The 15,951-nt window shown below is 43.1% G+C and overlaps 1 non-coding gene across 1 annotated transcript; it reads right to left on the bottom strand.

Moving 5' to 3' along the window:
• Positions 1-428: 428 nt before the first annotated feature.
• LOC133079261 (small nucleolar RNA SNORA70) lies at positions 429-562 on the bottom strand. Its single transcript, XR_009698139.1, has one exon. It is a non-coding gene; the product is annotated as a small nucleolar RNA SNORA70 (small nucleolar RNA).
• Between the last annotated feature and the right edge of the window lie 15,389 nt (positions 563-15,951).

The following is a 15,951-nucleotide window of genomic DNA, read 5'->3' as shown; positions in this document are numbered from 1 at the left end:
TTTTGTTTTTGACAGGAAAGTAGGATTTATTGGTGGGCATGAGTAAGGAGGGGACAGTACCAAAGCTCTCAGGAGTGCAGGGCCTGCCATGTGTCCAGAGGGCCACGACTAGGGATGTATTTGACCCCACAGCCATCCGGGATGAGCCGCTTTTCTGCCACCATGTTTACAAATTCATCCACATTAAACTTAGTAAATCCCCACTTCTTGGAGATGTAGATCTTCTGGTAGCCAGGGAACTTGAACTTGGCCCTGCCTAGGGCCTCAATTATATGCTCCTTGTTCTGCAACTTGGTGCAGATGGACATTATGACTTGGCCAATGTGGACCCTGACCACTGTGCCCTGGGGCTTTCCAAAGGCACCTCGCATACCTGTCTGGAGCCTGGATTGGGGACAGCATGCCAGTCATGAATGTCCACTGGAAAGGGCTATGTGCAAGGTCCCTTAGGGCAACCCGTACAGGCGACAGGCTGCATGTGCTACCGAGGAAGCTGCTGTTTGCAGCCTTTGTACACTGATTCCCCAGGGGGAAAGAGTACCTTCGGCTTAAGTGGCTGCAAAGAAAATTCATGTTTATTGAGTGTTCTTTACATACAGCAAAATTCATCTTTTTAGGTGAACAATTCTGCAGCTTTTGACAAATGTATGCAGTTGTGTAACCACCAGTGCAATCAAGATAAAGAATATTTATATCACTGCATAAAATGTCCCCATTCCCTTCTAGTCAACCCCTCTCCTTACTCTTATCCCTTTTGTTTTTCCCCTAGAATGTCATACAAATGGAATCCTACAGTGTGTTTGCTAATGACCTCTTGATTAGCCCTGTAGTTTGGGTGAAGCTAAGCCCATCTCCCTGGCTCACAGGTGGGGGTTCAAGGACGCCAGCTGGGCCAGTGAGACTCAAACCCAGGACTTCTGTTGTAACTAGTGCAGAAGCTGAGCTCCCTTTCTGCGGGCCTACTGAGCTCCTGGAAGACAAGCTTAGAGTTGCTGAAGGCCATCTTGCAAGGATGTGGGAAGAGGGTGCTCATGAACAAAGCCAAGAGTCAGAGAAAGATCCAGCCAGGCCTAAAGATGCAGCCCTGAATTTATCAGTTACCTGAGCAAATACAATAACTTGCCGAGCTTTGTTTTTCTATGCCAGTTGGGGTAAGTTTTCTGTGATAGCAAGAGTCCTAACGAGGTTTCACATGCGAGTTTTTTTTTTTTTTTTTTTGAAACGTACTATGAGCAAAGGCATAGAACATGAATTACCTGCATCAGTCTCAAAGCAGGTACACCAGAACAGGACTCTGATGAAGCATAAATGCAGATAAATTAAGAAGTTTTAAAATATGCATATATTTTAGTCTGAACATTCTGAATGAGTCTATACAGTTCCAATTCACCAGATAAATTCCTAGACCCAGCTTCTTCATCTGACCCATTGCTTCTATTCTCAGTGGACACAGACTTTAATTTTCTCTAAGGAGCAAAAAGAAGTGGAGGGGACATTGCTATTTTGAGTAAGTCCCCAAGACCAGGTCATAATTTACATAAGTGGATCTTTTATTCTGCCTTTTACAAATCAGCTTCTATAAAATTTTGGTGGTGGTGTAGTGTCTCTTCATATACATATGGGTAATGAAGAAGTAAAACTGTCTTTATTTGCAGATGACACAATTTTCTAGATAGAAAGTTCTAAGGAATCTACAAAGAAGCCACTAGAGATAATAACTGAGTTTAACAAGGTCCAAGATACAATATGAATACACAAAATATCAACTGTATCTTTTATATTAGCAACAAATAATTGGTGAGGTGAAATTTTAAAATACCATCTATAGTTGTATTAATAATACCAAATGTACATAAAGATAAATTTATAAAGATATGTGCAAGACCAATAAAGAGAAAAACTACAAAACATTGCTGAGAAAAATTAAAGAAGACCTAATAAAAAAGAGAGATATACCATCTTCATGGACTCATTATTGTTAAGATGTCAGTTCTCCCCTAACTGAGCTATAGGTTCAATACAATCCCAGTTAAAATCTTAGCATGCTTTTTTAATGAATAGAAACAGACAAGGTGATTCTAAGGTAGTTCTTTACCTTGTAAAAGCAAAAGGAATAGAATAACCAAAACTATTTTATGAAGAACAAGTGTGGAAGTCTCACAACATCTGATTTCAAGGCTTAATATAAAGCATCAGTAATCATAACAGTGTAATCGGCATAGGAATAGCCATATAGATTAATGAAACAGAATAATGTATCCAGGTATAGACCCATCCCTGCATGGTCAATTGATTCTTGACAAAGGGACAAAGATGATTTATGGGAAAAGGATAGTCTCTCAACAAATGGTGATGAAACAATTGGATATCCATATGGAAAAAATCACGACCCTTAAATTAAATTGAAATGAATTGTATTATATTCATAATAAACATACAAAAGTTCATTTTTTAACCTAATAATAAACCACTTAGAAAATCAAGAATATAAACATCCAGGGAAAATTTCAAGAAGACAGCTGAACAAGGAGATTGAATGTCTAAATTCTCTTTAAATTAGATTAGGGTTCAATGTAATCCCAATCACAGTGTGGAAAGGACTTTTTTCAGGAGGGGGATAAGAAACAAAATGTTTCTAAAGTAACATTAAATACCTGGAAGAAATCAGACAGGCAAGCAACAGTTAAAAAATTAAAACCAAAGAATAATTGGAGGAAGGGGAACTAGTTCTGCCAAATAAAATGTATTATAACATAAGAATCTTTAAATTGATTTGATACTGGAACAAAAATAAATATACAAATCTAAGAAGCAGACTAGAGAGATCTAAATCAGTTTTGTTAGATGATCTTAATATTTGAGGACTATTCCCCAAATGATGCTGGGGTAGATGGAAACCTACACAGGGGAAGTAAGCAGATTTTATTCTCGCATCATATACCAGTTAAGTAAAAGGGTTGAAAAGTTAAATATTAAATAAAAATCAAACTATAGCAAACTAGAAGAAAACATTAGTATATATTGAAATAATCTCTTGGCTGAGAGATGACAACGCTATGGAAGAAATCATAGTGGGTCAGTGGATGTGGCTATATTGGAATTTAAACATTTTACTTATAAGTGAAGTCACAGAGAGAACTCATAACTGGGAAAATATTTTCTGCAAATATAATAAACCAAGTGTTTTTACCCTACCTACAAAAAGAATTCATATACATAAATTTATTTTGTATTTATTTTTAAAAATTTATTGAAGTATAGTTGATTTGCAGTGTTGTGTTAATTTCTGCTGTACAGCAAAGTGATTCAGTTATACATATGTATACATTCTTTTTCATATTATTTTCCATTATGATTTATCACAGGATATTGAATATAGTTCCCTGTGCTATAGAGTAGGATTTTGTTGTTTATCCATTCTATATGTAATAGTTCGCATCTGCTAACCCCAAACTCCCAATCCACATATAAATAAATTTTAAAAATTAAGATACCCAAAAGAAAAACATGCATAGACCATATAGAGAAAGTTGAATCATAAGAGAGTAAAGGTAAATGACAAATGAGCATATGAAAGTATCAATCTCACGAGTAAATTTTAGGGATAATAATAAAAACAATAAATATGATACCATCTTTAGCCATCAAATGTACAGATCTTTCAGAAGTGTGATTCGCAGCACCAGCAAGGGCATACAACAGAACCTGGACTTGGGGGAAAAGTAAATTGTTACATCTATTAAGAAGGCAGTTTAACAATATTCATCAACAGTTTTTAGAATGTTCGTATTTTTGATTTAGTAAATTTACTTTTAAAAATGAAATTCTTAATTTTAAAATGTACTAAATTGCCTCATAAAAATAACATAAAATATGGACAGAGGTTCCCACATTATTCATAATATCAGAGAGAGAGACAGAGAGAGAGACAGAGAGAGAGAACTGAATTCCAACAATATATAGGGAATGGTTAATCAATACCTTCACATTCACACTCTGGCATATTACACAGACATTCCAAATGTTTACAAAGCTGGTTGAAAGATATGGGAAATTGTACGACTAAATGATAAACCAATTGAGAAAAATATTTACAACACTTGGTTAATATACATAATATGCAAAGTGTATCCACAAATTAAAAAAAAAAAAAAGACAAGTTAAAGACAAGACCCAATTAAAAACATGTCAAAGGCTATCAATAGGCAATTCACAGATAAGGAAATCCCAGTGGTCCCTAAGCTGATGAGAACATATTCAACCCCAGGCAATTGGGAAGTAAAAATTAAAGTAAAATTGAAATACTGTGTGTTACCCACCAGGCTGACAAGAATGTACAAGTGATAACATTAAGTGCTGGCAAAGCTGCAAGGATCTAGGCAGCCCATATATTGCTAGTGGGAATGTGACTTGCTTCATTCAGCCTTTTGGAAAAGTAATCTTAGAGTAGCTATTAAAATTAAAATATGCATATCCTTTGACCCAGCAATTCCATTTTATAGCTCTATTGTATGGAAATAAAAGCATTATTTTTCAAGGAAGGGGGGAGAAGACATCTTCTGAATGTCCATTAATAGAGGAATGATTCGATATACATTGTGTGTGTCAGAACTATGGAACACGATGTGGTTATGAAAGACAGATGGATCTGTTTTCCCAAAGGGATACCATGATAATTCACTGAGAAGAAAACAAGTTATAGAAAAACAAAAATATATTATATAGGTAGGAGAGTAAAACTCTATTTTTATTAAATCTTTCATTTTCTTTTTAATTTTTCGTGTCTTTTTTTTCCCTTTCATCTTTTAACTCAGTTCCTCCTTCCCTCCCTCCATTCCTTCCTTCCTTCCTCTTCCTCCTTCTCCTCCTCTCTCTCTCATCTACCTGTCTTCTTTCTTAACTTTCTTCTTTCCTCCCTTCCTCTCTCTCTCCCTCTCTCTCTCTCTCTAATACTTCTTTATCTCTCCAATGTCCATTATGTTTTATGGACAAAAATGCAGTATGGAAGGAATAGCACATGCTGTTAGCATTGGTTATTTTCTGAGGATGTAGTGGAGGCAAGGAGACAGGTTGTTAATTGTATTTTTGTGTCTTTGTTTTTCATCACTGGTTACATAGAACACAGAGTGACTTTATAATTTTGGAAAAAAGATTTTAAAAAAGAGATTCTATGACATGATTATGCTCTGAACTCTGTTTTTGTTTTCTCTTGGTTTGTTTGTTTGAGATAAAGGTAAAAAAGATAAAAAATAAAAGCTCCAAAAGGTTAAGAGTTTACTCTGATGAACAGAGTTATGTGGATGAGTTTTGCTCCTTTATACTATAATGTGCTTTCCAAACATAACTAAAAAGCATTAATTACAACATTTAAAAAAACGTATTAATGAAGTCAGGCTGCTCATCCTCTTTCATTCAAGGGAGACGTGGATTTTGCTTTTTCCGAGGTGTCTCCAGGGATGAACCGCCACACCCGGTTCCCCAAGCAGTTGGGAGAGGACATTGCTGCCCCTGGTTTCTGGGACCCGAGGACCCACCCGCAGGGGGAACAGAGGTGGCCCGCCCTCACAGTGGAGCCCAGACTGAGCCCTGCTCCCGAGGGCATGCCGGTGTCCTCATCCTGCATCCGCGGGCCTTGTGCACCATCACCAGTCCTCCTGTCAGCCCAGGAGGTGGCCCTGCAGGATTTGGCCATGGAAAGAAGAGGGAGCCCATTCCAGAGGCAGGAAAGCAGTGAGTCAGGATGGTGGGGATGTTAAAGGAAGAGCCGCGTGGAGGAACCGTTGGCGCCGTGTGCGTTTGGGCCGGAGCCTGTCCTGCCGGGGCTGAGTGGGGCCAGAAACTTCTGGAGAGATCTCACTTTGGGGACCTTCTGTCCTCGGCATAGATGAGTAACTCTTCCAACCCGGGCAATAAAGTGGGGAAGTAGACAGTAAATAAGCAACAGGCAAAATTAAAACCAGTAATGAGGTGCATGAATATTGTGGTGTGACAATGCTGGAGACACATTTGTCTGGGAGCACTGCATGTTCTGGGAGAACATAATGGCAATGTGGTTGGCGTCCTCATTTTCCTCCCCCGAGTTTCCGCTTAGTGGCCCCGGAGGCTGGCACCTGTGCCCAGATGCTTTTAAAACCTTGGCAGGGAGAGGCAGGCCCATAACAGAGGGAGGCCAGAGCTCCAGTGCCTTCTCAGTTGGGGGGGGGGGCGTGAGGGCTGGGGACGTGGCCCCCTCCACCACTCTTGCCCCCCTGGGCCAGGGAGCAGAGGCAAAGTCGACCGGAAGGTTGCCTGTGGCAACAGTGTCACCCTGTATCCTTCACGGGGACAATTGTCCTGAAAGTTCACCCCAGGGGAGATCCCACACATGTGGGACGTCTCATGAGTCTGTGCTGAAGAAAGGGCCGGAGTTCATTTGAATTTGCTGCACCTCTCTAGGGAGCTGCTCCCCATTTGGATCAGGGCTTTCACCCAGAATTGCTTCTTCCATGGGCCTCTAGAAATGCCCTTTGGGTGCGAATGTCCTGAGACCTAGATGGAACGAGAGGCTGAGCTGTAAAGGGAAGATGACAAGGCTTAGCCGAAGGGGGCTGGTTAGGATGAGAAAACGTCTAGAGGTTCTGACTGTCAGGAGGCAGTTTTAGGGGAGGGTGTCCTCAGAGCCCATCCATCCTATGGCGGTGCTGGGGAGTCAGGGAGCAAGGGTTCGATGGACATGTGGCGTGTACCACAGGATCCCAAACCTCCCACGCTATATTACTAAGAAAGGGGTGAGGCCAAGACACCACTGCAGAGTACTTGGAGGTGGGCAGAGGGGTTTATTAAAGCAAAGATGACTGCATCCTCAGATTGGCTTCTCCCTCCACTGGGTGGCCAAAGAACCTGGCTGAGGCGGGGGGTTCTGGGGCTGGCATTTTGTGGCTTTCCTCCTGTGGGCAGGGGCACTGTCATGCCTGTCCACTGCTTCTGAAGTGATAACAAAATATACTTTTCTGCTGGAAATTTTCAGCTAGATCGCTCTAAAACTGGGTCATGGGTTTGAGCCTGATCAACTTGTAGAAATCGTATACAGCTGGTCGTATTTCTACCATGTATGTATATGTATGGATTAAAATATACATGTATGGTGAAAGAGAAATAAGTTACATCGTGCAATGCATTCATAATTGACATATGTACTCATAATCTGTCTTCTCCATATACACATATGAAGGTGCGCTGTACTTTAAGTAGTTTTCAGGGACAGTTTTAACTCAGCATGATTCTGACCGTGTGCTGAGTCTGGACCTTTCTGCGTGATGGAATTCCACTGTAGCTAGGAAGCTCTGAAACTCCTCTGAGCCATTGTTTCCATCATAAGAATGGGAAAAGCAAAGCCCAGAGAGGGGAAGGTATGTGTGCAAGATCAGGGGACAGGGCCCAGGGTGAATTCTGTGGGTGCACCTTCCATCCATCCATCACCGTCTTCCATGCCTCGCTGCCTCCCCAACTCTCCATGCAACTCTGCCCAGCTGAGGACCATACTGTTGCCTCCACTTGCGGCCCTGATTCACACAGCCCAGAGCTGAGCACCTGCTCCGTAAACAGTCCATCCCTCTGCCCCAGCCACGTTTCCTAGGCCTTCCGAGGCCGCATTCCAGAAGCTAACTTCTGACAGCGTGTGTGTGTGTGTTTATGTGTGTGTGCGCGCGTGCACGTGTGCACATACGTGCACCTATGCTTGCAAATGACCTAGATGTGCTGGCATGGGCCCATCCCCTGCAGGGCCGGGGGCATGAGCTGGTCTGTGGATGCCCCCAGTACAGTGGCCCACAGAGAGGCACTCTGCACATACCTCAGGCGACATCCTGTGGATCTGGGCCATGGGAGAGAATATTTGGCCTGTTGGCTGGAAACTGAGCTGATAATTGACATCAAGAGGGAACTGGCTCTTTTAAGACAAATGCTTCCAGATGCCAGGATCACTGGGTCCATGTTACTACCCAGATGGATCTGGGTGGGAGCCAGAAAAGGAACAGCATTTGATAAATTCAGAAAGGTAGTTAATCATCAAGTAGCTAGCATGGGCAGATCACCCACTGGCTGGGGTGACATAATCGGGCTTACTTAAGGATGCCCTAGTAGTGCAAGGAGTATGCCTGCCAGGACCTCAGAGAATCAGGGAACTCCACTATCTTTCCAGTGACAGTCAGTCCAAGCTTGGGGTGCTGTGATGTATGTTTGTTGCTGCCAGCAGGAACCTGCTCCCAGATAGGGCCCAGCCATGTGGGGTTTGGAAAGCCTCTGACTGAATCAGGTTTTCTGTGGAGATTACAATTGACGACCTGTTTCCTGGTCGCTGGGAAGCCTTCATGGGCAGGGACTGTTGACACATCGGTTTCCAGATCCAGCTGGCACCAGTCGAGGTAAATGAAAAGCAAGGAAACTCAGTAGAATTGAATCTCTGGGAACCTCAAAGGGGCCTTCTGTTTAGCATGTGATTTGGGGCATTTAAATATTTTAAGGATTCGGGCAGATGATCTCACATTCGAGGGTGCCCTTCCCACACCACCATGTTAGGAGGGCAATAAACCCATGCTGTTGTTTTTAGGCCAGTCACAGTTGATTACATGTGCTCTGAAGGGAACCCCCCAAAATATTCTGGAGTGATAAGTCATCCAGGGGGTCCTCGTTTTTCACCTGGATGACCACAGCAGCCTCTTGAAAGGTTTCCCTGCTTCATTCTTGCCCACACAGTAGCCAGAGTGGTGTTTAAACATGGAAATCAGGTCATATCAGGGTCCTTACTTAAACCCTCTAATGCCTTTCCATTGAAATTAAAATAAAATCCAAATTCCTTATTTCCTACAAGACCTATGTGAAGTGGCCCTGCCTAGGGTTCTGGTCTCATCTATCCCCCTCTGCAGCCATACTTCCTGTTCCTCGAAATTGGCCTGCCTCAGCACGTTTGCACTTGCCCCTCTCTGTGCCTGAAATGTTCTTCCCGGGTTTAACCATTGTTATCACCTTCTTGCAGCCAGCCTTCAGCTCAACTTTCACCTCTTCAAAGAAGTTAATTTAAAAAAGCACCATCCTAGTTGTTTTCTTTCCCATTGCCGTGTTTTATTTTCCTCAAAGCATTGGTCACTTTCTGACATTATCATGATGATGCTCTAACTTGTTTACTGTGTGACTTCTCCTCCTAGAATATAGGCTCCGCAAGAGCAAGACTTTGTCTGTTTTGTTCATTGCCATATCCCCAGCATCTAGAAAGGTTCTTAGCCAAAAGTAGCTCTCCATAAAAATATGATGGGCAGATGGATGAATGGACAGACAGATGGATGAATGAGTAAACGGATGGAAGAGTGAGTGGGTAGATAAAATGGATGTATGGGTAGATGGATGAATGGGTGGTTATATGGATGGGTGAGTGGATAGATGAATGGGTGGGTGGACAGATGGGTGTGTGGATGGGTGGATGGGAGGATGGATACTAGGGTTGGCCTTTGTGACCCAGGAAGAGTTCAGGGTTTCCAGATAAATGTCATTGCAACAGGATTCCTTGAGAGGGTCAAATAAATTGCCAAAAGATCAGGCCAGAGCCATTCTGTCATTTATGCTTTTCTAGTTTAGAGAATACTTGTTCCTTCAAATGTTGTCTACGTGAAGGACTAACTGTTGGGAACTCATGAGTTATTTTCCTGGGGATATTTTTTCTTCCCTTTTATTCCAGCAACAGGGAACTAGAAATAAATTCTGGATGAGCAAACTTTGATAATGAACTTTCTCTTTCCATTGTAACATTGCAATAGTGACTGCCAAATTTTTCACCAGATCATCTCCTGTTACTGAGTAGAACACTAATTTGAAGAAAATATTTTGTTATACAACTAAAAAATGGACTCTCCTGAGAATGAACTCTTCTTTGGAAATGGTGTATTTCATGATGAGATGCCACTGAGGGGTAAATAAAGGCTAAATGTGCTTGTAAATTATTTACTTTAGCAATTTTCAGGCAGGATGCATAGCTACAAATAACAATATTAATTATTATGGGGGATGATTTCCTTTTTAGTAACATTTATTATTTGTTGATAATGAACATAATAGAAAGTTCTTTGAGGAACATTTAGAAGTGTATAAAGGAGACTACTATACTCACACTCTAACCTCACCATTCACTCTGAGATGAATATTTTAGCTGACTTTTCTTTCTGTCAATTTCTGTCTACATATATGTAAACATATATGCATATGTTATGTGGTTTTAATTATCCTTTACATACAATTTTTTACTGCTTTTATTCATTTGAACGATATTGTGTATATTTCCCCGGGTCATTTAAAGACTCTTGGCAAACATTATTCAATTGCTCCATGGTATTTAATTGTATAGAACAGCCTTGTTTAATAGACACACAACATGAGCTGCATTATAATATGTAATTTAAAATCTTCTAGGAAATACAATAAACAAGTAAAAAAAGCAGGTAAAATTAATTTTAATCATACATTTTATTTACTCTCATATTTATAAAATTTTGTCATTTCAACATCCAGTCGACATAAAAATTATTGAGATTTTACATTTTTTGAACTGTCTTTGAAATGTATTTTACATCTCAATTTAGATCAGCCACATTCCAAGTGTTTAGTAGCCACGTATGTTGAGTGGCTACCATGTTCACTAGCCCAGGACTAGTCTATTGAAAATTAGTATTGTGATGGTTTATATGGAGTGGAAGGGATTTTACGTTACTTCTCATATTCTAACTTAAAAGGCCATCTTCCAAGGATAAAAGCAGCCTGCAATTAGAGTTCCAGTTATCATCTATCAGGTCTCAAGGTGATTAATTCAGCTTGATAGCTACAAGATATAACCTCAATTCCTCAAAATGCTAAATGAAGTGGAAAGATGTTGAAAACAATGTTTTTCAAATTACGCATTTGATACCATTTTGCCTCTTTTCAAAGATGATTTCCTAGGCTCTAATGGAAGCTGATGTCTCCTAGTATATTAAAATCATATTCAATGCAAGGCAAATGAATTGAATTAGGTCGGATGGTATTGATTATTATCAGTTCGACTTCAGCTCTGGTCTCTCTGCTCTCTTCAGCAGAATCTTGGGTCCTCCAGGGAAGCCCGCTGATGTCACAGTCCCCTCCTCCCTCCCCTCCTCATATTGGAATAAAATGCTTATCACTGGGTACAGTGACAGGGCTGTGCTGTTGCAGACTCATTTTTAAAATTTATTCCTGAACCAACGGAATTTGAGACGAATCTAACGGATGCAACTGGTCCTCAAGTGATGTTTTGAGGTAGAAACATTCTGATTGGGTGTGTGAACAAGACCTCATGAAGGAGGGAGGAGGGGGAAGAGGAAAGACTATCTCCATCCTGAGGGACCCTCTTGCCTGGTTATGAAGTCCAGTCCAGCAGCTCACAGGAGCAGGAGAGACATCCCAGAGCCCATCTGAGCTAATGGAGGCTTACCTGTTGGCTTATGGCAACATGGGTCCACCCCAAAGCTCTTACTGGCCGCCTCCCAGATGTCATGTTTGGGTCCTGGGGGCACAGCAATGAATCAGATGGTGTGTCTGTCTTGAAGGTGATTCAATGAGGGAGATGGACAAGTAAACCCTAAACTACAGCTTATCTCTTGTGATAAAGAGATGTACCTGGAATGCTGTATGTGGCACATCCAGTAGTTTGCTCAGCCCTCAAGGATGGCTTCCTGGAGAACAGGACTGACTAGCAGTGTGACCTCAGGCAGACTCCTCTTCCATGTGTCTCTGTGAAATCAGTGTAATAAAAGTAACGTCCTCACTGGGCTGATAGGGGAGAAAATGAGATAATTCCTGTTAAACACCTAACATGGTTTGCCACCCAAAGCAATCAGTCACTGAGTATTGGCTGCCGTTACTATTATTGCTGCTGCTGTTTTATTAGAGTTCAAGGACCGCATGATAGAGCATAGACTGTGGGTGATGGGGAGACATTTAAAGCAGGGGAGAGATGTGGCCAGATCTGCAGTTTTAGACAATTACTTTGGTGTAGGGTCTGCAGCGTCGCCTTGCAGGAGCGTCACTGGGCTGCCATCCAGGTGGGAGTGGCATCTAGGGGACTTGGCTTAGAGCTGTATTTTCATAACAAGGGTGTTGCTTTTATTAGATTGTTAGTTATGATGAATAAAATAACAACATTTAAAAGAGATGCATTTATTCTCATGTAATTTTTTTTTTAAGTACCCTTTCTTCTCCTTGCCATCATCCTTGTCATCGCCATCATCATAGGATGTGTCTTGGAAAGATAAGGGCATGGGGGAGATGGGTGCTCCCACCATTCAGCCCACTGGTTGGGAGATAGAGGGGTGTGTGGGCATGGGAGGGGAGCTGGGAACAAACCCCAAGTGACAATATAAAGTAGCCTCAACACCCACCCCACGGAGGTCCCGGCAGCTCTGCCCAAATAGTGGCTGCAGATTTACACAGCCTCCTCCTTCTCCTTCATCTCAGTCATCAAAAGTTTAAGGAGATTTAAAAACCACTGGGGTGTTATGCAGGAAATACAGCCTCGGGTCACTGATGGAATTCATGCCCAGGTTCTGCCAAGGCAGAGCTGGAGCCCACCCTTCCAGGGTGTCTGGGCTGTCACTCTGTCCATTCGTTTTCTTGATTGTAAAAATTAAACACATGCACAGGAGAGCCTGAGAGGCGGAGTTATGGGGGATGTAAGGTGCCTGACAGCATATAAACTTGGCCGTCCCGTAGTGGAACACCGAGTCACGTGGTGCCGAGAAGGGGTCCTGGAGATGCGGGAGCAACAGGCAAATTGCAAAGGGAAGAGGAGGCCGGGAGTCTGCTGGCTGGGCAGGGGTTTCTGCTGGACCAGATTTTCCAGGAGCTGGGCTGGTCCCCGCTGAGTGTTCCCCTGGCTGGCGGTAACAGGGAAAGGAGGAGAAGCCACATCTGGGGGGACAGGTGCCAAAGCAGCTGTGGGGTGACAAGAGTGAGGCAGGAGTTCCAGTGCAAAGACAGATGGGGGGGACACCCGGGTCCCCCTCACATGAATGTTGAAGGACAACTATCATTCACTTTCTTAAGCGTGACCCCCGCATAGTCTTCAGAGGAGATGTGGAGAAATTGCCAACCTGCTGGTGAAATCTCGAGCTACAGATACATGCAGACCAGAGGCAAAAATTGCATCTATGAAGCAGGAAATCCAAGCGACTGAGGCTCCTTCCCAGAGGGCATCGGGAGGTCTGCTCAGCTTCAGGGCCCCCCAGAAGGCCATGGCCACCTGACCTGGGAGGCCTTGTGCAAGGGCTTGGAGCATTGTCTGCTGGGGGCTGGCTCCCCACCCATCGTGGGAAACTCACCAGCAGTTCCACTGCAAGGACAGCTGGAGAACAGAGGCACAGATGTCTCAGTGCGTCTTGGAGAACGTATGTGGCACGAGGCTGCTGGCGGGGCCCCCCTGGTCAGTGTGTGTGTGTGTGTGTGTGTTTGTGGGTGGGTGGGTGGGTGGGTGTGAGAGAGAGAGAGAGAGAGAGAGAGAGAGAGAGCGCCAGGAAGAGTGGAGGGAGAGGGAGGGGAGAGGGTAGAAACTACAAGTGCCATAAGGACTAATACGTACTTATTCACTGTTCCTTGCTTTAGATATTTCTAGAACACCTACTATGCACCTGCATTGTGCATACCAGACTCAGTCCCAGCTTCACTGAGCTCACAGAGGGATATTAACCAAAAGATCACACAATTATTTAATCTACAACTGAAGTAGCTCGTTTATTCTGTGCCATATCAAATGTACACCGCCCACCTCCACTGGTGCCTCCTTTGTTTGGAAACTTGCCTGTGCATCTTTCAAGGAAGCACATGGATTTCATGATGGAAAAGCTAAGGGAGGAAAGCATTTGCTATGTCTAATTATTTATTTATTTTTTTAATTTAATTAATTTATTTATTTTAATTATTAGCACCTTTAATTATTATTTATTTACTTTTTTGGCTGTGTTGGGTCTTCGTTTCTGTGCGAGGGCTTCCTCTAGTTGCGGCAAGCGGGGACCACTCTTCTTTGCGGTGCGCGGGCCTCTCACTATCGTGGTCTCTCTTGTTGTGGAGCACAGGCTCCAGACGCGCAGGCTCAGTAGTTGTGGCTCAAGGGGCCTAGTTGCTCCGCGGCATGTGGGATCTTCCCAGACCAGGGCTCGAACCCGTGTACCCTGCATTAGCAGGCAGATTCTCAACCACTGCGCCACCAGGGAAGCCTAATTATTTATTTTTTTAAGGATTTAGATCTGGTACGGATGAAGGTGCCGATGCTGGTGGGCACCTCTGAATTCCAGCTTTACTGCTTCTTCTGCCTAGAAGCAGAAGATATTTAAATATCTTTTTAAAAGATATTTAATTTCAAGTGTAATATTCATAATGAAAAGTGCACCGATTATAAGGGCCCAGCTCAACAGACGGAATGCACCTATGTAACCAGCACCCAGATTAAGAACTAGGACATGAGGAAACCTGGGCACACCTCCCCGGCCAACATCTTCCCAGGGCATCCCCGTCCTGACTCGCATACCCCATGGGTCAGCCTTGCTCTTTAACGGACTTAGGAGACATGTGATCTCTCTGTGTCTGTTGTTTTTCTTCAACCTTGTGTCAGGGAGATTCACCCATGTTGTGTGGGCTTTGCTGGTGGGTGTCTGAAGTGTCCCTCCATTGAGTCTGACCAAACCAGGAAAGGTGGCAATGACCTTGACATCTAGGGGATACAGGCTCTGATGGTTACCAGCAGGTGTGCCATTTTCCCTTGTTCTGGCTCCTTTGGTCCCCACCACCATCAAGCAACACAGGGCTCTCAGGGTACCAGTAACCTGGAAGAGAAGTTTCGCATTCCTCCTGTTAGCCTTTCCCATCCCCTCGCTCACTGCTGAGGAAGTACAGTTAAGAGACTAACTCAGCAGGCAGACTGCCTGGGAATGAACTGCTCTTTGACCTTTGGTCATTTCTTAAGCTGTCTGTGCCTCAGTCTCCTTGTCTCTAAAGTGGGGTTGAAAATAATAGCACTTACTTCCTATGGTTGCAGCGAGGGTTTGATGTGACTGCTGGAAGTGAGAGCTGCCATCATTTTTGGACCAGCACTAACTTGGGGATATGGGTCAGGAATTTTTATTCTTTCTTCATGGGTGAAGAAACAGAAAGCTAGAGAGGGGAAGCAAGCTACATCACTTAAAGATTCCCCTAATGAGTCTTTTCTAAACAGGACCTTAAGGTATCATGGAGAGATATGCAGAAGATGAAACTGCTATGACGATGCTGCACGGAAGCCGAGTGCCCCATCGTGTTCAAAGGCTGTTGGCATCCTATATTTCATATGTGCCTGTGGCAATCCTATAGCATCAGATGCACAGGGAGAGTTGGCCTCATTATTCCCATTAGATCCCATTTCACAGATCAGATAACTGAGGTCCTGGAAGATCACATAGCTACCAAGTGGTCCACCCGGCTGTTCTGACTCCTGATGCACCTGACTGTGCTCCTTTCTTCCAGTTATTCCTCCAGCTTGTAAGGGAGGGGACTTAGGAGGCATTCACTAAAACATGGTCTCTTGAGCAGAAACTCCTAGTGTGAACCCTGGCATATTTTAAGGCTACGCTTTTCTACTCTACTTCTCAGTAGCTCTGGAATTTTCTCACCCTCTGTGGGGAGCTCTGTGCCGATTAGCTTTTGACAAGTCCACATATTTAATAGAATGTTTCAATAATGCTTTCAAAATAGGAAAAATAATGCTTACATATAAAAGGAATAAGCAAACAAAATATATTGGTTAAGTTGCTCTAGTTAACTTTTTTGAGCTTCCTGGCAGCCAGAGCAAGCGAAGGCTTAATGCTAGCAAGAGGCCCTCTTCCAGGGTTTCTTGAACACAATGCTTTTATCTTTATGTGGTTGTTTTCCCCCTGGGCACTTGTAAAA

Source organism: Eubalaena glacialis, chromosome 18 (genome assembly GCF_028564815.1).
Source record: "Eubalaena glacialis isolate mEubGla1 chromosome 18, mEubGla1.1.hap2.+ XY, whole genome shotgun sequence".
Taxonomy (NCBI): domain Eukaryota; kingdom Metazoa; phylum Chordata; class Mammalia; order Artiodactyla; family Balaenidae; genus Eubalaena; species Eubalaena glacialis.
Note: the sequence above shows the minus strand (reverse complement) of the source record. Positions and strands in the feature narration are given on the sequence as shown.